At 33.2% G+C, this 26,161-nt stretch overlaps 1 long non-coding RNA gene across 1 annotated transcript in view; it reads right to left on the bottom strand.

The window, feature by feature from the left end:
- LOC136373537 (uncharacterized) overlaps positions 1–25,929 on the bottom strand; it is a 179,027-nt gene extending 153,098 nt beyond the window's left edge. Inside the window, exon 1 of the long non-coding RNA XR_010745665.1 lies at positions 25,775–25,929. This is a non-coding gene — a long non-coding RNA (uncharacterized lncRNA). The remainder of the gene's footprint in view (positions 1–25,774) is intronic.
- Positions 25,930–26,161: the final 232 nt, after the last annotated feature.

Below are 26,161 nucleotides of genomic sequence, written 5' to 3'. Positions count from 1 at the left end.
TACTGTATTTATTCTCCCATTAATTTATATAGAAATGACTTTGATCATCCTCTCTCTGTTTTTATACAAAGGACAGGGAAAGAACAGAATCCCATAGAATATGATAATCAGATAAACCATCAGGTATTTAGATTGCATAACTGTGTTTTCATTCTGTCTATATTTACTTTGAAATAAAGGACAATGTTTGATTTGCCTTTGCCTATTTACCTGTGACTGGAACCACTGGAACCAACAAAGCTTATTCTGAGTGCTGTGTTGCTATAGCTACTTGTTTTCTTAGTAATCATAAACTTAATTGATAATTTAACTAGTTGCTGAGCACTGTGGTATGGCAAACAAACTTCAAACTCTAAAATAAATTTAATTTAATTGGATTAAAATTGGATTAAAATTTGTTTCCTGTGGAATTGAACAGACAATGCATTAATTGTAGACATTTTTTGTTTATGCACAAATTACCAGACTATAAAAAACCTCAACATTCTCTATGTTTTATGTTGATAATGTTCTTACTTTTCCCAGTATCTTTGTAAAAGCCCAGTAAGAGCTCCATAAGAGACTAACATTGTCATTCATATTGCCCTTTTCTGATACATATCTAACAGCTATCACACTGACAAAATATGCTCTTTGAAGAGCTTTGATTCTGTGAGACACTGCATGCCCTTTATTTAACATCTACCAGGTTTAGGTTGCTCTATATCTAACATGAAGCCTACTTATCTACCAAACTTCTCAAACGTATTCTGTTCTGAGATACTCTGATTTTCATTTTCTAAGAGAAAGTACTGGTTTAAAATAAACCAGGATATTTTCAGAAATCTGGCAATATGATGAAATTCTATGATTTTACTTAAAATACTGCCACGTGCACTTGAAATCTGTTAATGCTTATTACCTAAAAAGCTGAAGCTCTTCTTCAGCTAGCAGTAAATGCCATCTTAAAAAAAAATAAATAAAAAAGAGAGAAACATGCAGTTAAAAATTCATGTGGTGTTACCAGAATAACACTAACTCATAATTAACTTTAATTGAAATTATATTCATTTGGAACAATTAAAAAATTAGGAACTAGTATCATTCTGAGCCAGGTTTTATTTTAGTTCTCTAAAGAGTAGAAGGACAAAAGTGATTTATCATTATGATTGTACATATCTAGAGACTTTTCTGGCTGTCATACATTTGGAAAAATAGTAACTCTGTATATTGTCAAATCACCTTGCAGTTCATCTCAATGAAAGAAAACTAAAGACATAGGCCAAGCATTATAACAAAATTTTGGTAAAAGCCTTAGATATAAAGCCATGTTTCCAATGTTTCCATTTTAACATAGCAAAAAAAAAAATGCCTTGTATTTTGAATATTCCATGTCAAACTAACAACTGCTATGATTAAAGTATTGAGTCCTACACAGCCTTCCCATTCATAATCAAACTTTTGTTCCAATATCTGTTTAAATCTATGTTGTCTTTCCACCAACTGAGATAAAAAAAGTGTGTGATCTATAAAAGAGTGCACTATTGAAATGAATTTATCAAGCTTAGTGACTTAGGAATTTGAGCATTTGCTTCGATTTCCAGATCTCCTTTACTCATAGGATGGCATTATGTGGTTGCACCTATGCTCAGTGATCCATTTATATCATCACAGATTAGGATATCTGCTAACAAATTGGTATGGGAGGATTATTCCAAACATATTTCTGCAGAATCCTTGATATTCTTGGCTATTTTAAGACATGGAATAATGAGAGAAAAAGAGATCTAAAAGTTTAGTTAGGTCATTATTAATCAGATTTCAAAAACTTTGCAATTATCACACTTCAAGGTTTAATGATCTGGAAGCTATAAACTGAACATACAGCCTAATTTATTTATTTACCAAATCATTTACTAAACTTGTCTTTTTAGGTTAGTCTTTATTTGGCTCACATTTTAAGTACTAAACATCTTGTCCAAGCAAGATGTTTAGTACTTTAGTACAATACAAATGAACATTGTATTGTCTACAATGTTCATTTCAAATTAATACTCTTTCAGTGCCGCCTGCTTATTACTGTGCTTTTGTTCTGGACTTAAAAAATGTGACTGTGATCTAACACTTGGGATCTCCCACTGCGATTCAAACACAAGCGGGCAAAAAAAATAATAATGTATTTTCCTACATGTTTAATTGAATCATGCATAAGAAATTATGTAAAGTTGCTAATATTTTCCTTTCATATGGCTTTCTCCCATTTGAAAGTACAATAAGATTCTTTTAACACAACTATCGAGTTTTTCAAAAAAGATATTCACTTACCTATTCTATAATTTTAAAATTCAGAACTGATACCTCCCTGCAATCTTTTTATTTCTAAGTGTTTGAATACTCATGGAGTACACAGAAATGTCTTCAAGATTTTTAAGATTTAAAAATTTGTAAAAGTTGTAAGAATTTGAACATTCACCTTGTCCCTCAAAGGCTATGGGAGAAAGCCTTAATTTACCACAATTTTCCTTTCTTAAAACACAAAGAAATAGTGATTACTCAAAACTGTTCTGAAATTTGGAAAGTTGATATAATTCCTAAATTTTAGTTTAGGGCAAAGTTGCATGATAAATACACTTTATAATAAATACCCAGAGTTTATTGTATGAGACAATGGCAAATCCTCCCCCGCCAAGGGAGGTGCCTGGGTTTTCCTACCTAGCCTGAACTAGGGGAGGAAATATACTGAGTATTTTAACCCATCAGATTCTATGCACTTCAGGAGGACCATCACCACCAAGACCAACTGGAGAGGATCAACAGAATACCTTAGGGATCCAGGGATGATGATATTTTATTTATTTTGTATCTGTCACTCTCGTTCTGTCCCCTCTGCCTATTTTCTATTTCTTTCTTTTTCTCTCTTTTTCTCATATTTTCTATAAAATAAAACCCATACTATTGACTTTGGCCTATGGTCTTTTTTGCACCTTAATTTGGGAAGAGCCATTTCTAGTAACTTTAATTACTACTGGATCATGACAGTCCACAAATCCACTTTTCATACATCTAAAGCGGGGCCCTGCAGCCCACTATGAAGCAGATATCTTGGTCATATCACACTATGTCATGTGAGATGGTGGATGAGCTTTTTTAAGATTACAGGAATATTCCACACCAAAAAATATTTCTTTTTGTTGTGGTTTCCAGTGCTACAAAATCTGTAGATTTGTGAGCACTATAGGATATATGTAGTAATATAGTAAATCATAGTGTCATATGCAAAGCTAAAGGAAAACATCATATAACGATAACTCATGATTCTTTAAAATCTTTAATTATTAAAATCTCTAATTAACTAGTTAATCCTACTAGTTTTGTATTTAGAAAAAAAATTTCAAAACTATTATGAATGGAATAGAAAGATTTATGGTTTCACATTTTTGTGAGGCATTAAAAGAAACAAGCATAGAAACAAAATCAAGGGTGTATGTTTGGGATAATAAAATTCAAGTAGGAACATATTATGACAAAAATTATAAATATGAGACCTAAGGATTCAAGCCATTAAGGATGGGTGGCAGCATATTATTAAACTGCAGTCTAATGTATTGAAAAAGCCCCATAATTCAATATGCCTTTTTTTTAAAAATAGGAGACATACAGTGGACTGACACTGCAAAAAGTGTGTGGGTGCTTGACAATGTATTTTTCATAAAGACTTTAAAAGTATCTGGATACCTATGTTCCATTAGCTCTACAGTGATGGAGAGGAATAAATCATTGTCAGAATATTTGTGCCATGATGGTCTGGAAGAAGTCTTAAATGTAGACAAATGAAAAATGCATGCATTTTATTCATAAGTGAATAGAAATAAATTTCAGAATTATTACTTCCTTTTGACTTTCACTTTAATTCCCTCTAAATTAACTTTTTAGTTTCATTTTTTAGCTTGGGTAGTGCAGTGTGTCATTTAACACAGTTAAACCCATCTGATTAACACAATCCGTTGCAAGAAAGGAATGCAAAATTGCAGTATAGAATCCAGAAGCAGAATCCAACACAAGGAGCACGGCTACACTGAAGGAAAATTGCTTATGAATTTGAAAACTAAATTAATGTAATTTTAAAACTAAAAAGAAACCTGAACATAAATTATAACTGCAGGCTGGTTCTCAAAGTGATTTCTGTATGAACAGCAATTTTCAAGTATTTTTCAATGGTATGCATACTACACATAATTCTAACTAAAAAAAAAAATAAGTACCCCAACAACTTTCTGAGCTTCCTTTACAAAAAACAAACAAACTAACAAACAAACAAACAAACAAAAGAGATAGAGAATGTATAATTTCTATCCATAAATATCTAAATCAACTTATTCTGTATATTCAGTTTATAGGATTTAGTAGCTGTGTTTCAGCCCCATTCAACTTTTCCTTTTTTATATTCCCTAAGCAGTATTAAGAAAAATCTTTCTATCAGCTCAATATATTTGCTTTGATATTAAAAGACTGAAGTGTTGTAAAATAAGTAGAAGAGAAATACTAAGTCAACAATGTGGTCTGAAATGCGTGAATGATGAAAGCTAAAGGTTCCATTCTAACAGTGACATCTCACATAGCGTGCATGAAGAAATAGTACAAATAAAGGGAGATTAACTCAGCCTGTACCCTGTAGATGACTTCTGACTTTATCCAATTGAATTATAATTCAATATTAAACACACCTCAACAAGTTCAAATCTCTTTTTTTCTTTCTTCAAAACACATTGAAATTTTGAAGATATGTAGTTCCCAAAATAATTAGAAATAAACATCATTACCCATTTAAATTTTCTGAGTATGTTTGCTTTCAGAAACTGATATTTTTAAGACATGAAAAAATAAGAAATTTTGCTGTTGTGCATGCTCTAGAATTGAAAAACAAAGAAGGAGTGGCAAAGAGAAACAGCAATTTACTTACCATGTTTTGGCCTCTAGTCATATGACCTAATTTTCAAACTTGCTCTCTCCTACCTATCAAAGACAGTCACAACTGTCTTTATTTTAAGACAGTCAGTGTTCTGAACTTCAAAAACTCAAGACACATTATTTAGCTAGGCACACGTTCAGTGAAATGTTTGATTGTAAACACCCAAACTAGATTATAGAAACAATAAAACTGAAGTCATCTATCTTGTGTCCAATATATCAAACTTTTTTCAATTATTATTTCAGGAAGGGCTGAAGAGAACAGATTTGTCAAAAATAGAACATGTTTAGCAGATATGAATTAAAGAATATTCTTCCTCAAGTTAAAACAATGAAATTAAAATATGAAAACAATGCATATGAAAACTACACCAGGTTAAAATCAAGATTCTGGATTTCTGTACACTTTTGCTCCCACTGAAAGTGATTCAATTGAAATTAATTCCTTGTGTTCTTTAAGGTACATTTTAGAAGTGTAAAGTTAAGCTTTAAAACATTCAATGCTTGCAAAAGTAGCTACATGTAAAGCCCATTGTCCTTGATATTTTTCCCCTGAATACGTCAAGACTAATTTTCCTAGAACTGATTCCTGTGTCTCTCTCTTACAGTATGTACAAATCATACGAGCTTTTTACACCAGTACAAGTACTAGAAGGTACTTCAAAACATGCCAAATGCTTTACCATTTCCCCCCCACCTCTTACTGTACTTACACTGACACTTTTGATTTGTTTTATCTACAACATACATATACATACACACACATATACTCCAGCTACTTTTCAATTCAGACACAAGGATCTATTTTAGGAACTGTTTTGAAATGGATAAAAGGAGAAATATAGAATTGGCATTACTATCCGTATTATAAGAGAGAGGCCTAATAGCAAATCAAATTATCCTAGAAATTATTGCAAACTGCTTGTCAAGATACATCAACTTACAAGCAACAAAATATTTCAGAAGATATTGTATACATTGCCTAACTGGTAACCATTGACAAGATATTAAACTAGTGGTATTTGATTTACTTCTGGACTGGCAAATGTCAAAATAAATCATAGATGCTTTGTAATACTAGAGAAAAACAATACGATTTTTTCTTTTTCACTTAAGGAACAGGGAATCTGCCAAAGAGATTGAAAATAACTTCCCTATATCAACTGGTTGTCCATTCTCTGTAACAGGAATCAAGAACCATCTCAGGTAATTTCTGTTCTGTAAATTACACAGTCAACAAAATACTGCCCCATCAAAGAAAAAGGCCTGTTGTGACAGCATTTTTTTTATAACAAACTTCCTGGAACCAATAAGTTTCCTTTTTAGCTATCTTTCAAACATAAACACGGATGCAAATGTAAAGTTCAGCTTCTTCTACAGACTCTAGCAGTCTTTGATTGCTGATGCATGCACTTTGCTCATTATAAATTAAAAGAGAGGCAGATTTCTACCTGAAGAAGCATGTCTGTCAAATGTGTGGTTAGCATGGTGTTTTTCATAAAACTCTGCTATGGATGGCTAACATGCTGATTAATGGTTTTTAAGAACAAGTTTGCAGTTTTGAAGGATAAGTACTCTTTCCAAGTTACCATTCAAATACTGTAAAGATTTTTTTCATCCTACAAATATATGCACATTCATTTAGAGTTGGTATATTGTTATATTAATAAATGACAACTGCTACAGAAGGTAGCCTAGCATTAAATTAAATAAATTTCATGACCCACTCGCTCAAAATATATTGTCTTTTATATATATTATATATGTAAATATAATGGCACATAAATAACAAGCTTATAGTCCAATGCAAAACTAAAAACCTATTTGTCTGATCAGTTGAAATAACCTTGAATTATTTTAAAAACCCTTACTGTTTGACAACATTATAATATTATGTAATTGTTTTATCACTTAAAATTCTAAAAAACAACAAAAAACAAAGACTGCCCAACTATCCATCGGAAATTATAAGCAAATGCTAGTTTATTCCAAAGTACAGGGCCAATAACAGAAAACAAGTCTGGATCTGAATCTTTAGGATGCTCCTTGCCCCAGGAAAGTAATAATTATGTACTCCAAGCTTTAAGTTTTTTTTCTACAGGTCTTAAATTATGATGATTCTACAACCTGCCCAGTATATACGCATTACTGAAGGAATATTTACGGACCAACAGATTTCACATGTAATCTTATTGCATCTTTTAGCACTATGGAGAGGAAAAAGTAGATTATTGTTTTTGAAGCAGGTTGCCTGGTTTTTGAGAGTGTTTTCAGTTCCTAACCAGCTGCTCTCTTTGATAATACATTTCCAGGTGTTTCAACCTGTTCTTGTTAATGAAGTTTTCCAGAGTTTTCTGGAGTTCTCGTTTTCTTCATGTGCTTCTCTAGGCTTTGCACACATCTCACCCTTTTCCTAAAGGTCAGTTTCCAGAGCTTATGTCAGGACTTCATCTATGAAGACAGTTATTCCTCACCGTGTATTTCTAGAACTCTTTATTTATAAATGTAATATTTTAAATATATAGGCTAAATTAAATATTTGCTACTGTATTCATAAACACATAAAACATGTAAGAATATATTTTTCTTTTACTTTTTAGTTAGCTGTGTAAGATTGTTTTATCTATGGCAACTTCACAGGGAGCGCCACTTTTATATCTCTCTTAACAGTAGGCAAATAATAGCTATTATTTTAGTAAGGGTACCTAAATAGATGTTCATCTTTTTTTGGGAAACTTTCACTTAGACCTCCATGCTTCCCAACCTAACTTGTGGAAACATCGTAAACACTATGACAAAAGTCTTATTTGGGTACTGATACTGACATATGTATTTTCATCTTTTGAAAGTCTGGTTAGCCTGCTCTAGAAAGAAATCAAATTGTTTTGAAATTATATGGATAAAATAAATTCAAGTTGGCTATTTCTCTTCTACTTTTTTCCTCTATATGTGGAAATAAAATTTATTTTATTATCTGTCCCTGTGTTTTTCTGAAAAACTTGAGTTATTGTTGCACATCTATAATTCTTCAGCTGCTTCTCCTGAAAGCCTGAAAATATATTTAACATTTTTCAGTCTTCTGGAACCTGGTGTATTCTCTGCATGTTCTCAAAGATAAGTGTTAATGAATGCATAAATATGTCAAATATTTGAAAAAGCTTATTTTTTTCAAGTAGTCTCCAACTGTTCCCTACCCAGTGCACCCTGAATTCTTATTCATACTTATACAGCGAACCCTGCAGTGGACTTTTAGGAGGACAAAGATACTGAACGATTATGATACTGAACGATTATGCTTTCTCATTGTTATTTGTTAACAGCATTTTGATTCATTCAAGAATTAATATTCTACTTAGTATTTCTCATCCTACCAATGCATGTACAGTTTAATTGCTCCTAAATTACTATAATGTTTTTAAACTAGATTAATCTTATATTAGTGTTTTACCAAATTCTTCAAACGAAGAGCCTGAAGATTTTGAGTAACTGTAACAGAAAATATTTAAACCATTTTGATAAGAAATCATTGTTTATGAGAAATTTCAAGACTGAGGAGAAAATGGGAGGTGAAGGGTTTTTCCTCAGATTCAATGTCTGTGCTTCAGGCACTTCAAATAAACCTGCTGAGGAACCATAGCAGAGCAAATCTGAAAGAACTTGGAAGGAAGTACTTTCAAGGACCTACTACTCACAGCTGGAGATTAATTTCTTCTTGTCCACTGTCTCTAAATTGAAAATCAACTCTTCTCATCACTGGGAACACCTCAATATCTTTAACTGTTTTGAAATAGGAACAAAGATTTCTGGAATGCAGAATAGCAAGCCTGCATAGGTAATACAATATTAATATTTACTGTGAGACTACAGATAATTTGCTAGCATAACAAATTATATTTGATACTCTTCTATAAATGGAGAAAATTCATGATCTGAAAATATTAGCCAGTACAAGAAAACACACATAAATTGACAAAGCCCTGATTTTGCTGGAAGAGCTGTGGTGGCTGAAATTTCCTGCTAGCTATATACCTTATCCAATCATAAAAACAAATTATCTTCTTTTCTATTTTTTCCCCTGCAAAAATACAACTTAAAATTATAATGGAAGTTAACTTAAATAGTATTTGGGAATGTTCTTTTTCTCGATATTTATGCACTTTGTTAGTAGTGTAAATTAGGAAATAGTTTATTTCCATCCTGAGAAAAATATGCAGTCAAAATAATTGTTTTATTGATTGTTGAAGTTCTGATTAAAAAACCCCTAAAGCAAACATCCAAACAAGTTTTTCTTTTATGTCTTTTCTGGGACTACTGTGTTGTATTTACTGACTGCGTAGAAAATAAGGCAATCAGATTTCAGTTACACACAAATGTGTTTAAAAACTATAGCAATTCATTTTTCCAGCAGTATTATACAGAAAAAGCAATTTTCCCCTGTGCAGTCCTTCTAAAATCATATTTCAAAGTATATATTTCATTATTTCCTAGGATATTAATATCCTACCCTAATACAATTGCAATTGTTTTTTAAAAAAAATATCCTAGGTAGATATTAGAATGCATTCTGTTCTGTGCATCTGTATGTTTTTTTGACTGTGCACCAAGTAATTTCCATTGAACTATCACACACTGGTTATTGTAACACAGAAAAGAAAATAGCTGGATGCTTTCTAAGAAATTTAATAATAAAATGTGTAAAGAGAGGGATAAAACAAATGGCCACATACAAACCTGAGGCCTCAGCAATGTATATTCAATGTGGCGGACAAAGGTAATAAAGCCATAAACTAATACAAATTAATTGTAACATAGGTAGCCTTCAAAGTGCAATGCAAAGATACAGGTTGAAAGACAGTTTTTAGAACTAGCTCAATATAAATGGAATATTTTTTTTTTTAAAAATGGAAATTTAACAGTATATGAAGCATGGTAATAGTTCAGCATTTACAGAAGGGAACAGTAACATGAAAGGAAAAATCCTCAACATGATTTTTTATTTATATGTTAATTGATGTGTCAAACATTTCTTACCAAAGGAAAGCCAAGGATTAGTCAGTGTTTGTAAAGTCAAAACTGCTTAGAATCAATTCGATCATCATTCAAAACTGTCAGGCACCACTGTCCTTGCAAATTTGTTGACATTCAGTTTTTCTTCCTAAGTTACAAATATTTTTAGTATTTTGATATAATGGGAAGAATTTCTATCAGTTTGCATTCTTATTTCTACATTACTGAACTAGGCTTTAAAGTATGCATTTAAGTGGTTTTTAAAGGACTGTTCAAAATTTATTTGGAAATACTGGAGTATAATTTTTTGTGACACTTTATTATATTGTTGAAAAAACCCCCGTACAGTTGAAAAATTATTACAAAAATCCTATTAATATGATAAATTTTAGAATTGCTCATATCTTTTAATTAAATCGTATTGAAAAAGCTGACCTGAACTTAGTTAACTACAAGATACATCTGAAGAAGTTCCCTTGATCAAGCAGAAGATCAAAGAAAGAATGAAATTGCACTGGCTGGTAAATTACTTAAAAGCTGTTTTGATTTAAAAATAATAGCACCTAATAATCAATTTAGTTGTGTTAGAGTCAGCATCCCACTGATAATAAAGCTGGGTTATATAGTTAACATGTCCTCTACAACTTTCATTTACATTTGATTGATTTAATGCAGTTCTGGACACAGATTTGCACTACAGAGAATTGTGGGGTGAAGCTAATCTTGATTTTACATTTATGCTTAGAAAAATCTCTCATTTAAGAATAAAAAAAGGAAGAAGAGGAAAAACAAAAAAAAAGCAAAAGATTTCCAACTTATGAAAAGAGGTGTGTTATCCAGGAGCAGAACTCCATATTTTTTACCTGACTTTCCCTCCTGCTAACCTAATTTCCATAGGCAATTTTTTTTTCAAGAAACAAAACTAAGGTATATACACAAGACAAGAAATTAATTTAACAAGTACAATTTTTGCATAGGCATTGACTATTAGTATTTTTCATACTGAATTGTTTTTCAAATGTAAGCTCTGTATTCTTCTGTTTTATTTAGATTTAATTTCAAAAGTATTTTAAGACTTTAATTCAAAAGCATTTAAGATATAGTTTCACTAAGGTGGAACTTTTGTGGGGGTTTTTGGGGTTTTTTTAGAACTGACAACACACCTGGGAAAAAAAAGAGTTTTGGTTTACAGTAGGCTGGTATATGTAATCCCTTTTTGTCCTTTCATGTTTTATCTTGCTCCTGGAGAAAAGGCACTCTAGGCTAAAGGTTACCAAGTTTATATTTAGAATTCCACTCTGTAGAGAGGTGAGGGATTCTGAGTCTTTTGTTTTCTAGGTTGAATGTGACTACATGTCAGTGTGACAGCCTGGCTATATGTTCATGGAAATAAATGACTTATGACAAGAACAGAGACCTCACAACCATCTGAAAAATATATGCACCAGTCATTCCTCTCAAACCAATTCTTGATAACCTTCTAGAAGTAGAACAGACACAGTTGTAATTGCTTCACTGAGTCATGTCATAAGGGAATTTCTCCACCTATCCTCATAAGGGCAAGTCAAGACGGCCTCCTCTTTATGGATAAATGTGAAAACATTGATGACTGACATATTGGACCCATTTTACTTCCTTCTTTAGAATTCAAGGGTCCTGATCTAGCTGGCTGACATATGGGGACATTCATATCCTCAGTGACTTGTTTTCCAGATGGGACCACTGGGATAGCAAATATTACAGATGGATCTTGGCACATATTTGCTTCAGATTCAGTTCTAACATCATGCTGGATAGTTCCTCAGTATGAGTACCTCAAAGGATAAATGCTATTCAGACTAACTGAATTTATCATGTTTCCTTTATTTCCAAGACTTTTTTGATTATTAAATCATCTGACTGCACCAGAGCAATCACAAATGTGTCCACAGTCTCTCTGACAGTGTACTGGGGTATCCTAGCCTCATTGTAAAGAATCCCTTCAAGGTCTGAAAATAAAGTCATTCTTTCTACTCACTTGCTTAGAATCCATGTGCCTGTAAGTATTTTCTGCCTGACTGTGAATCATACAGAATAAGTTTAAGGAATTGTAATTAATATGCATTAACAATATGCAGACTTACGCATATCAGAGCTTCAAGGAATTCTCGTATGAATATCAATCTTATTGTTTTGCACGACATCCAAGAAAATCTTCCTACATAATGCTTAAAATAAGGAGGGTTTTTTTTAATATAAGTGAGGGTAGTGGACTTTCTTTTCATGACTTTTGGAGAGTTTTTAAACATTATTTTAATGTAAAGGGTATCTAAAATTAAATATAACATCATCAAAAATAACTAGTAATTTCAGCAAGAGTGAATGGACTTAAGAATATCTTTTTTACTATCTAGCAGATTATAAGCAAATCTTTCTTGAAAGTTTGCTTACTCGTGAATTCAAGAGCACAAGCTTTGACTGGTGATGAAGGAGAGAAATTAAAATGAGGGAAAAATTTAACTCCTATTTTGAATTAACTATTATTTACCTTTCAAATTCTGATAACTGAATAAAATTGAATGGCATGCCATAAATTTTACATTTCTTAAATTAGGCCACTTCTTTTAATTTCATAAAGGTCAATTTATTACCAAAGAGTGAATTAATAATCAGTCATATTGTTATCAGTTTTATGCAGTCTTTCAACGTCACACTTTCTATTTACTTTACTTTGTTTTATCTGATAATGTCATTCTCCTAAAATATCTTTAGAGTGGAAAATTCCATCTCAGGAAACTAGTGTGTCTTCATAACTCCTATAAAAATTGTAGTGTGTAATGTTTATTGGCATGAAAATCATATACTTTTTTTTTCACAGAATCTACTTGGCTTTTTGCCTCTCCTGATTCTGTATTGACCACTGAAATATAATTGATCTTCCTCCAAATTCCTGCTGTTTCATGAGCTCTGTTACAATTCAACATAATCTATTTCCCACTGATGTTGAAAAACATAATAAGGTCACAGCAGGGAAGATTTAGCTTCATTAAAACATTATTATTATAAAAAATAAAATTATCGAAAGCAAATTGGTTCTCTCCTTGTGGTACAGTTTGAATATATCCACATTAATCTGAGCATATAAAGCAGCAATAAATTTGCTAGTCCTAGTACATTACAAATGAGTCTCCTTATCTTTCATTTCCCCAAGGGAGCCTCTAGTGGCAGATGAAATTTCCAGGTGATATTTACCTTTGTTGCATAAAAAGATATGAAATCTCTCTGGAAGAAGCAGAAAACACTTTCAATAGAAATGTTTATTTCTGTCTCTAAATTGTTCCTTTTTTGCCTGTGTCTGGCTAATGTACATGACAGAATTATTTAAAAGAAATTAGCAAACAAGGAAATTAAATTAAATTTTGACCCTCTCAGGCTTTCATTTACCACCAAAACCCATAAGAAAAGAACTGTGCATAGGATTGAAGATAAAGAGTCAGTGGTTGTCCTATTAATCTAGTTTTACTGATACTAAAATCTGACAGGACAAATTACAAGTTGCAGGCAGAAAGGCTTATCAATTCATTACTTCTTTCAAGGTTCTCCCTTCTCTTTCTCTTTGCCTTCAGCTGCTGGCAAAGGATAGGCTTTTGCAGTTCAATTTTTCAGTTTATTTTTGACTGCTTTTAATTAAATTTGATGGCCTGCTTCTGCATCAGGGAAGTTATTGGAATTGCACAGCATTTTGCTGTAATAATGATGGCTCCCTTGATGTCTGTTCATTATTAACTGCTTTTCAAAATGCTTCTCTCAACTCTCATTTTATAAACATTTAAATAACTGTATTTCTATAACAGAAATATCTGGGCTTTAGTGATAGGAATTCTATTGCCTATTTAATATATTTTACATAGTAATAGGATTTTTAAATAAAATTATACATTGTAATGTTAATTGGAAAGTGTTGTCTGTAAATCATCTTATAAGTGTCAGTAAACATCATAGTCTTATTTCAAAGCAGCAATAGTCAATGAGTTAATCAGTAGTTTGCGAACTATTTCTTATGTGACAATAAATTTCACACATCTTATTTACAGCAATTGAAAAATAAGTAAAAAATATAGAACAAAACAGAGCAGTTATGGTCTTTGCACTACAAGTGTTACTATAAACTTGAGATTAGCTTCAATGTCTTCTGAAATAGATTTCTGTTCTTAGTACAAATTTACCAGGAAAAAAAGTGTAAAGCAGAGAAAAGGAAATTTTTTTTACCTTGACTTAAACAAGACAATAGTCATACATAAAAGGTAGAATTTCTTATTAGCTAGAACTATGCTTCACATAATGAAAGTACATATGTAGGACTGGCCTTCTAAAATCATTCTGATGGAACCTTTCTGTATAAACACACTTTAAAGTAATTTAAGCTACTACAAAAATGGTAAATTCAAAGTGGTCTTAATTCCTCTATAGGCATTCAGAAATCAAATGGCTAAAGTTTGGTTAAGATTGATTTAATTTGTTGCTTAAAACTTTACACTGAATGCATTCAAATGACAGCTGAAACTAAAAGGCACAGAAATTCTCCTGCATGACAATTGAAAAAGGTAGTAATATAGTTACACTACTGCAAGTGCAATGAAGATGCTACTTTTCCATGAAGGTAACAGAGCCAGGTATATCCATATTTGGTTTAATAGTGACAGCTATGATCAATCGGTCCTAAAGACCTTTGTCCAGTTTAATAATCTATATATATAGCTCCAATATTCTTTATATGCTACATATTCAAAACTTTGGAATAGGTTTCAAATGAGTCAGTTGTCCTCTGTGTTTCACCTCTTCCTAAATCTTGATATTTCCTGAAATATTAGGAGAGAAAGATGTGACACCCTTAATTTACTCGTGTTTTAGAGTTTTCTATTTTCAGTAATGTTAATATAGCCCCTTCAATTTGTCAGCAGGTGGTATCCCATCTGTCATACCCAAATCTTCCAGAAATGTCATACTACTGCTGGAAATCTGTCCATCATGATCCAGCTGTCCATTAGGATGGGAAGAATGCCAGTGTTCTGTCCCTGCTGATTCTCCTGGTCTGTACAAGGACTACTTTAAACACTTCAAAGAAAATACAAGTTGAAGAATTTCCTGCTCATTAGTTACATCGGACTAGGACAGCATCTCTTCCATGTTCAGCAATATTTAATGGAAGCATAATTTTTTCCAGGTGCTCTCTACTAAAAAAGGAAATTACATTTAAAGTAACAATTACATAAAATCAGAAAATCTTTTTAATTTTTAAGCAATTATTTTGTATGAATATCTGCTATCTTTCCAGCTGACAGTGTACAGCCTTCGTGATCAGACAGGAGACAGGTTTACACTACCTGTACTTTATACAGTTGTAAAAGCACATAGATTCTAAGCTGAATTCACATGCATAGTGGTTCCAGGCCATGTGTCCTTCACACATGCTCCCTGAGGAGCAGAGAAGAGTAGCTGGAGTGAAAAGAAAAAAACCTTTAATTTCAGTCTGAAGAGTTAGTTACAGAGAGTGAAGACAAAATGTGTGAATGGCGATGTAATCTATGAATTTGTTATGCAATCATCACTCCTCAGTCTTCTCTTTGTTGAATGTGAGCATCTACATTTGGTACTCTAAGTTAATAACTATATATCTGTCTAAGACTTGCATTGTGGTCCACTGCAAACTAAAAGTTCAGTTTGCATACACTCTTTCAGTGATGACACAATAGATCAACATGGAAGAGATCTGCCCTACAAAGACTCAGTTTCATGGGGAAACCTGAAACATACCAGGTCTGGAACAACTTTCACACAGATTTCAGAAGGGACTTCAAAGACAAGATGAAAGAAACCAGATGCATTAGCTGCTGTCTTGTAACATGGCTGAATTTTTCAGAACTTCACTAAACATGTGAGATTGGGGGATTGGGTGTTATATTTACTGTGAATATGCCTTGAAGCTGTAAACTTTTAAACATGATTTTTGCTATGATAAGCAGTGATGAGTTTGTGTGCATGTAGGCTGCTTGACAAGCTGACTGACAATACTTGAATGCTGATAATTTACAGAGAACAGTAAGCTAGATTTAAAATGTTTTAAAAAAAAGACACACATTGTCAAACATCAATGGTTTGTGAGGTTCAGACTAACCACAGATAAAATCTAGAGGGGTTTATTTTCGAAAAGCATCTGCATGTATGTCTGATTTGCAATTAATTCAGAATTTCTTTCCTATTAATTACTGCAACTATTCCTGAGTGAAGGAACCAGATTTTCTTTAGAAATAATTCTGTCAGCAGCTGTGCTGCTGTAAGAGATGCTCCCAAGATCCCTTATCTGCCTCATGACCATCATCAAGGACAGAGACTGAAACCCCTGAAGGACTCTAAAACCCCAACACAAGAGTTCTGGCCTGGCTGAGGTGGGACATCTGTCAAGTGTTGTCTGTTGGTGTGCTCAGTGGAAAAACCTAGCATGCATTTCTATCGAAACCTGAGGAGAAACAATGGGCAAGTCATGGTGAATTGGCTGCACTTGCTGACGGCTGTACCTGTTCTGGTTAACACTGCACTTTGCTGAGGCTGACCTTTCTCAGTTCTTTCAAAGCAAACACACTAACGATTTTCCCACCTTTTGGCCAATTGCCTGTCACTTTGGAAAGGATTCTAAGGACCTCTGAGTTAACCAAAGACTTTGAGATCTCCCTTCAGAAGAAGATGGATGTATTGTCCAGACCACGAGGATTTCGTCTCTCTGTTGGGAGCTATACCCACCTTTTTTTTTTCTCTTTTCTCGCTATCCTTGTTTGCTCTCAAATCCTTCTATCGCATTTGCTGTTGGCACTCAATAAAGGTGCATTTGTTTTGATTAATACTGAAATCCCGTGTGTTGTTTTTGCCTCTGAGATCAGTAAACAAATCATCATGACCCCTGCTTGCATTAGCAGATTGTGACTACTGTTAGTGGCAATATATTTATGCCCACATGAAAATGAGAAAAAATAAAAATGTTGAAAAATTAATACGAGAAAGGAAAGAAATAAGAAACCTTATAGCTTTCAGAGGATGTCACTTTTAGATTTTGTTATCTGTTTATTTTAGGTGTGAGTAAGGGAGGAAGATGAGATATAGGGACAAGAATTTCCTCTTATTTTCTGTTCTAGAAAATCAGAACCATTTTGATACAGTTAATATGTATTTTATTCCAACATATTTAGGTGAAAACAAAACAATTTTTGTGACTACTCCTACACTGAGAGAAAATAAACTAATGACTCTTTATGTTTAAACATTTGCTTCTGCATTTGAATAAAGCACATTACATAAAAGTTACAGAAGAGAATATGCAAAATATAAAACCTAATAAAAACGAGAGAATTTCAGAGATAAGGGAAGGTGTCACTTCCTTTCATAGTAAATGTGGATATTTTGTCAAAACATTTAAAAATCCTTTAAATAAGTGTATTTTCTTATTTGTGACAGTTCTGACATTTTTAAGTCTCACATGTAACCATCTAAGGATAGAGATAATACTTATTTAATGAGTTTCTAAAATTTTATAGTAGATTTTTTTTTACTGAGTCCTGTTCTGGAGTATCCACAAATCAGATAGATAACACTGGCAGCACAAAGAAGATGATTTCTTTTTCATAATGATGATATATCAGTTTTTAGTACTAGGACAAGTACTTACAGACTGAGCAATGCTCACTGCAGCAAATAAAAACTTCATTACTGCCAGTAGCAGACCACAAGTATTATGTTCATTTTGCAAATTTTCATAAATTAAGTTTATCAGTCTCACTTTGTCTGAAACAGCCTTCAGCTGCCTGAAGTTGTGCTTAAACTTGTTTAGATATAATCTTTTCTCCTGACCTGCCTATCTCTGATTAGTTTTAGTTGGAGGTTTTGGTTTGTTGAGTTCTTTGATGTTTTTTGGTTGGTTGATTGCTTTGGGATTTTTCTCTTTTTGTATTAGTATGTGGAAGGGGGTTTTTTGTTTTGTTTTGGGCTTTTTTTGGTGTATAACCATAATTTTAAATAGAGTTTAATCAGAAATATGTAAAGTCTGTATGTAACATCTATGGGGTTTTCACGATTTGGTTGAGAGGGATGAAGATAGAGGCTTTGTCAGTGGGGTGCATAATGGAATGTAGAGGAGCAAAGGGAGTAGATGATAAGAAAAGTGGATCAGATGATACTGGAGACTCTATGGTTCTAAAGAAATTATCAAGCTTTGGAGCAACAGAACTTGATTCTTATGGGACACTTTTAGAACTCAGACATTTGTGGGAAGAAGAATACAGCACCTCATATGAAATCAAACAAGTTCCTTGAGTGGGTAGAGGACTGTTTCCTCAAACAAATGTTAGATGTTAGTAGATGTATCAAAAAGGAATGAGGCACAACTGGACTTGCTGCTCACAAACCAAGAAAACCTGCTGTGTAATTATCTTGGTTAGTCATAGCCTTATCTGCAGAGATCACAATATTGTGAAGCTTGGGATCAGGTGGAGCACACAAGATTAATTCTAAAACAAAGATTTTAGAAAAGCAAACTGCAACATGCTGAGAATACAGCTGGAAGGTATATTGTGGAGGCTTCCCTGGAGGAAAAAGGAGTTTGTGAATGCTGCGAGCTTTTCAAGAATGCACTTCTGGAAGCAAAAACTAGTTAATCCCCTCTAAAGATAAGAGAAGTAGGCAGAGCAAGGGAATCTCTTGGCTTAACTACATGCTTTTGAATCTGATCAGAACCAAAAGGGAAGCATACCAAAAAATCAAAACAGGTGAAGACCCACTGCAAAACACAAGAGAACTTTTGAGGTGTGCAGAGATGTAGTTACAAAAGCAAAAGGTCAGCTAAAACTGGTATTGACCAGAGATGTCAAAAACAAGAAACTGTTCAATGACAAGCAGAAACAGAAGGAAAATACCGTCTTTCTGTTAAATAGGAGAGGTAAATCCATCACCAAAAATGCTAAAAAGGGAGAGGTTCTTACTACTTCATTTACCTCTGTCTGCACCAGCACTGGTGCTAGACCCTTGGAGCAAAAGTCCAGGTTGAAATGAAACCCATCTTGACAGAAGGAAAGGTTGGTAAGTAAATTTTACAGCAATTTCACCCCTACAAGTGGATGGGCCTTGACAACGTCCACACAGGAAAACTTAACGAGTGACTACAAAGAAGTTGGAGATTCCCTTTTTAGAAGGAGTCATTTGGAAAAGATGAGGATTAATGGGTACAAATTACTTCCAGGGACAATCTGATTATAGGCAAGAATAAACTTTTTCAAAACAATCTTACTTCTGAATAATCTTTCCAGGGAGATTTTAGATTACACACTGTTGAACACTTAAAAGTCAGATGGACAGGGTGTTACTTGATCATGTCTAGACCATGCTTTTGACAAGAAAGTTTGGACCAGATGATTCTTTGAGGTCCACTTCTAATCTGGTGTGTTGTAATTCTATGATGATTATGGAGACATCCTCTAATAATATATCTTTTGTTTATTCTTTAGAGCAAACTAGAACAGAATAGAAAACTTTAGTTTGAAGGGAGTTACAAACATGCACTCCAACTGCTCAGCTGCTTCAAGGGGGATCCAAAGTTGAAGCCGGTTGCTAAGGGCATGGTCCAAACGCATCTTAAATACTGACACAACATCAACCACCACTCCAAGAAAACTTTCTAGGCTTGACCACCCTCTAGGTAAAAAATTGCTTCTTAATAGCCAGTCTGAAATTCCCCTGTCACAATTTTGAACCATCGACACTGAGTCCCAGAGAAAAGAGTCAGCACCTTCATCTCCATTCCTCAGGAATCTGCAGAGAGAAATGAGGTCACCTCTCGGCCTATCTTCCTCCAAACTGGAAAAGCCCAAAGTCCTTAGCCATTCTTCACAGGACATGTTTTCCAGCTTTTCAATGAGCTTTGTTGCCCTCCTCTGTGGGACCCAGGACTCCTTCAACCTATCCAGATCCCTCTGCAAGGGTTCTTGTTGCTCAAAAGTCACCAAAATCTCTCAGTTTGGTCTCATCAGCAAACTCCTTCTACATAATAGTAAGGTCTGACCAGCAATAATATTTTACTTAGATTTTCAATATTTCAATAATACTAATAGTATATTATTTTTTTTACATATAAAAGTGTTGCCTTTTCACTCTTAATAATATTTTGTCACCTTAGCATAGAGGCAAAAATACTACATGGTCATATCTAGGAGTCATGTGATATTGGGGTATCCTCCATGCAGATATAAACTTCTGTATTTCCAGAGGCAAATCACATTGCAAAATGTGGAAATCTTTGCTAGAAATTTAAGCAAATTATGGCCTTGTGAACAATTAGTCTGATTTCTAGTGACAGAAGCAATAGTTTATCTTGACTAAAAGCTGTATAATTTAAAAAAAATAATAGATGTAACAAGATATTTTATCCAAGCTTCACCTAGAATATGATTGAACAGTTTTAGCTGCAGCTTTAATGTTCAACTCAAGGCAAATAACTTTGAATAAAAATAGTCAGCTTGACTGTCCACACTGAGATCAGCTTAGTCTGAACAGATAATATGTGTCCAAATTCATATCACACATAAAAAATCCCAGAACTCAGTCAAGTTTCCTGACATAAAGACACATAAAAATTCATATGGTAAGATGTGTGTATCATATGACAGCTTTCTCATAACACCAGTTAGTACAGTATGACAAAAAAAAAAAATCAGTATTCCCATTTCTAGAAATTGTATCCAAATTTTTTTTCCCTTTTAAAGTACAAATATTGGCATGTGAAATTGAAATTGAACTATTTGTTTTATATATTAATGTCAGCCCCGCACGAAGGGCAGCTTCATTTCTAACATAGGATCTAACATAGGATCTGGAAAAGTGTCTCTCTGGACTTCCATGTATTTCTGATATTAATTTGGAGAAATTAATTTCTTTTTCCTCACCTGAATTTCCCATCTGCATAAAAAGAATGGTTTTACTCCTCATGAATTATGAAAACAGAAGATGTCAGGATTCTACATGCAGTGATACTCTTATTATATTCACATGCCATGTCTATTTGGTCTGCTCTTGGATTGTTTCATTTATTGAGTGGTTTGTATGTATATTGCACATACAGTACAGTAACCATCAGCAAATTCTGCACTTATAAATATGCAAAAGTATTTAAAATTCTATCTTTGTAGATGCTGTTGTTTCAAAAACTTTTAAGAATGTGTTATTTAAATAGACATTCTACTCTTCAGAAGATACTTTTAAACTTATGTAAACTTATGTAAAATGCTGTCAAGCCTTAATCTTAATATATTAACAGGCTTTAGTTGAAGAACTGCAAACAGAATTTTCATGAGTTTTAAAGGGAATAATTTTCTCTTCTATCTATAAATAAATTTTAAACTCCTTCTTGATAAACAAACAGTAAACTTCTTACCCTGCAGACAATACCATGTAAACAACAGCTCCAAAACTGGTAGAGAGAACTGTTGCCCCTACTCACTACCTGCCCATTCAAAGCATTAAAAAGGATGGAGACAGAAAATAAGCTTTTTTTCTTGCCCTTATTTATCACTCAAATCAGTCCAGAGAAATGCCATCAGAATGTATACAGTTCCTCTTTTCCTTTGTCTAAGGGAACTGTCAGTTCAATATGACTCTAAATTCTGTTATCTTCACACATATAAATGGAACAATAAGAGATTACAAGAAAAAGAGACAAATTACAACCAATTAGATGTTGTCAAATTTTATCATCACACAGGAAAGCTGCTTAAACATTAACCTTGACCTTCAGTATGTATTAAAATCAGAGACTATCAGTTGATAATCAGATAAGTGCTCTCTGTGGAAAGAATAGATCTCATCCAGCAAAAGTACTAAAAGCTTGTGAAATCTGATCCTGATGTTATCCAGATGCAAAGTGTTAACCTTTCGTAGATATGAAATCCCAAACCCTGGAACAAGGATCAAAATAAACAGGTTCCATTTCTGGCCCAATAGCAGACTCCCAATGTCAAATGTTTACTTGGCTGTGAAGTTGTTCCCAAATGTAGAACGAATATAACAGAACTTCTTTTCCTTGCCTTTTACTCTGTCATTGGGACAAAGATGGCCTAGAAAGAGACTGAGTATTCTGGTGTCAGGGTATTTTAAATTGCTGTAACATGATCAGGAATAGTCTTAAGCTCTATATCCTTCATTTTTCTTGGTTGTACCTTTTGTCACTCATATTGTAAATGTTAAGCTAAATTGATTAATATAACCAAATTATATTTTTAATCATAAGTCTTTTGCTTCATCTCTTGTACTTTGCTCATTAGAAGTATTTGTGAAATATATAACTTAACACACTTATTGTTCATCTGAGTCTTTTTTTGTGTTCCAGAGTATATAAATATCTTAAACAACATCATCACATCATCACAGTCATCACATTTCCTTCATTCTGAATTTTTGTTATCACGCCAATTAATATTTGAGACCAATTTGAATGGTACATACACATACACATTTCACATTTACCAATGTGAAAATGAATCTGGGATCCTCTTAGCTGTGGTCTGCTATAATAGGCATAATGGCCCTATTCAAGCCAAAATTTCTGATATTTTCTCTTACGCTTCATACTTTGTCTCAAGAAGGTTATCTTGACATCCAAAAAGAAAAGAGAGCTATATACGGTAGAAGGTTATCTCAGCATCTCACAGACTTCTTTGCAGTTAGACTTCATCTCCAGACCATAAAGTTCAGGTCTAACTTCATTACATCAATGCCTGTCTGGTACCCAAAGACTGTTCCAGATGTGGTCTTACAATATGAACAGCAGTGCAAAATCACTTTCCTGTATCAGCTGGCTTCACCCTTGCTCATGCAGTCCAGGGTATGAGACTGCTTTTTCTGGGTCTACTGCTGCCTTGGGGACAGCCTAGTGGCTCCAGAAGTCCCAGAGCCATTACTGCAGAGCAGCTCCCCACTTGGTCAGCATCAGCCTATACTCTTGCTTCCAAGATGCAACATTTCACATCCATCTTCATGGAATTCCTGTTGGATAACTTGTCTCTGTAGAAGCCCTACCTTCTACTATCTCTTCATGAGCATTTTGGATCTTCTGCAAGCATGATGAGAGTGAAATTTGCACCATTATTGAGGCTATTCATGAAGAACATAAAATATTATCAGTCTTGGTATTTATCCCAGACAGAAAATTCAGATTTCTGGCTACTAGCTAGGCTTTGTATTATGGATCACAACAGTAGGACCAGCAGTCCAGGCCACTATCACACTGAAGATTGCTTATCTGTTTCATATATCGCCTACCTTGCAACAAAGGTACTATGAAATGTGCAACAAAGGATTTAATGAAGTCAGGGTAATCAAGAGCAGGCATCTTTGCCTGTCTGCTATCTTCTCATCAAGGCTGTCACATTGGATAGGTATGAGTTGCACAGACCTGGATTTTCCTAAACTTGCTAAATAATGAATATATGATCTAGAGCCACCTCTGTTCTACAGTTCATATAGGAGTGTTAAAATATAAGATCATATGTGATTATTGTGATTTTTCTAAATTAATAATTTAAATTTAAAATAAGAAATAAGTAAAATAAAGCTGCTATAAATAACTGTGGCCTCAAATGGATGTGTATACCGTTCAGATTCCTCATCAGAGCATTGAGGTTTGCTTTTATTCATCACTTTGTTTATTAACTCTGATAATTCCACACATTTTTCTCTCACCTGAGAAATATTTTGAGTTTGTCAAACATAGAATTTTAAGATCATGTTGTAAACAGAATGGATGAAATTTTCAATAAAATTTAGTGTATTGATACAGAAGTACTGGTGCTAATTTTACCTTGCATGTGATTGAAGAAATAGGTAACATCTAATATACTTCCATATGACTTCTGCTTATTATATATGTTTCTAAGTAAAGCCTTTTTGCTGCTTGAGAGCTGGATAAATTTTCAATTCTTTTGTCTTACCTTAAAATATTGAAATAGTAGATAAATAACTTTTAAAAATATTTGTAGTCTTTATACCACTATGAGTGAATTTTGCCAGAACACAGAAGAAAATTATTTGTTTCTAATATTTCACTTTTAACATATTAAAAACCCCCACCAAACCAAATCTGCTCCATTCACAAAAATTGAAAAATAGTAACATAAATGAATAAGTTGGCAACTAGAAAAATTATGTATATTTCATATATGTATACATATACACATATGCATATCTACCAGTCTCCAGGTTACCTTGGCAAGGTAATTATACTCTATCTTGAGATCTTTCCCCTCTGTAAGTATATATCCTATTAAAGAGTCGCTTTTGGCAAAGATATGGGATGTTGCTTATTAGTTGCTTCATCTTGTTGTTAATTAGATAATGACAGAGAACTCCCCTTCTCAAAGTCTCAGGGGATTTTGGTGTAAAATTCTGCTAAGATTTTTTTCAGTAGCTACTAACAAATACTAACACACTTTATTCAAAGTGTGTTAGTATTTGTTACTAACATTGGCAAACCTGTGCAGAGTCCTATTTCTTTTATCCTATGTAGAAAATACTGTATATGAGTGATAACCTTCCTTGGTTTGGCTAGCAGTGGACCAAGAATACAAGCATACATTCAAGTTTGTCAGTATTTCTAATAATCAGTAAAGCAATTGATGATCCAAGACAAATTCTGCCACTGAAAAGAATTTAGCTTCTCTCCTAGACTATGTCTATGCAAAAAACTCTAAATATATACATTTTGAACAATTTTCAAGCTTTCAAGTATTTTAACAATGTGAGCTAATTGTTTTTCAGTGACACCAACATGTTTTCAGACATTCAGCAATTTTACAGTAGAGTATATTTTCTTTCTCTCTGATAAATGAACATATTTTACTGTTACTCTGTCTTTAACACATATATCTTTCTTATTCCCTTTCTCTTTTTCACCCTTTTCTTCTTTTGCCAGGATAGAATCATCCAGGTTTCTTAGCAGTTGTTCAAAGAAGAAAATAGATTTTCACAAAGAAATTAATTGAGTTAACAGTAAGACAAACAGAAAACTCTCCTTCCTTTATCTTCTCCGCAATTTCCTATTGGTTACAAGAAAAGTGGCATTTTCCAACATCTATCAGCAAAGAAAACAAAATTCCAAGTAGAACTGAGATACTGATGCCCATGAATACTAATAATCAGACTAGAAGGATGATTGGTGCACTTTCATGTGTGTGCATAATTCGTGGGTGTGTGAATGTAGCACTGCTGTCACCTTAGCTTTTACTATGTGAAGGATAACATGTGGTCTTCCCTCAAAGATAATTCTTGGGCCACCATGGCGTTTTACTCTGTCCTTCATCCACAATTATCTCCTATGAGAAATGCAGTAGGAAGTAAGGATAATTATCACCCAAATAATCTTACTTAGGGTATTTTTTAATCAGTATGCCTTCTACATCAACAAAGTTCTACTTTTTATCTAAATTTTCTTGATAATTGAATATTTCCCTCATGTTCATGTTTATATTTATGGTATATAATAATTTGTCATTACTTTCAGACAGTACTTATCATTGTCTAGAAAGGAAGAGGAATCAAAATGCAATGGCATCAAATTTGCAAAATAACATTATGAACAGATGAAGTTACATACTGATTTAAAGATATGTTTAATAATTCTACAATAAGGGAAATCAAAGTCCTCTACAGTGACATATAAAGTGTATTTTTAATTTTTGTTTGTTGCTAGAAATCAGCAGGTTTTGTAAATTTAGCCTGAAATTAATCTCCAAATATGTAAGACATCACTTACTTGGAGTTGAGGCTGATGAGTTCTGCCACAGCTGGTGCCAACATTTTGTCAGTCAAATTCTTAACTGGGTTTTAAAGGGTTAGGAGAACAGTTGCTTTTTACTCCTGCCTGAAATTAAATACAGTGTCAATTACTATTTTTCTTCTCTATCTTCCAAGTACAATGAGAGATTTATTACATTATCTTATTAGGTGTTCAAAAAAACAGTTACACAAAAGATGAAAGCATAAACTATTTCACTCTTTGAGTTTTTTCCTTGACTGTATATATATAAAAATATATGTGAATAAATATACACTATATAATTATTTTGAGCACCTATTTATATGAATATTGTATATAAATAAGTGCTATAAATAATTATTCAGTGTATATTTATTCACATAT

Source organism: Sylvia atricapilla, chromosome Z (assembly GCF_009819655.1).
Source record: "Sylvia atricapilla isolate bSylAtr1 chromosome Z, bSylAtr1.pri, whole genome shotgun sequence".
Classification (NCBI taxonomy): Eukaryota; Metazoa; Chordata; class Aves; order Passeriformes; family Sylviidae; genus Sylvia; species Sylvia atricapilla.
Note: the sequence above shows the minus strand (reverse complement) of the source record. Positions and strands in the feature narration are given on the sequence as shown.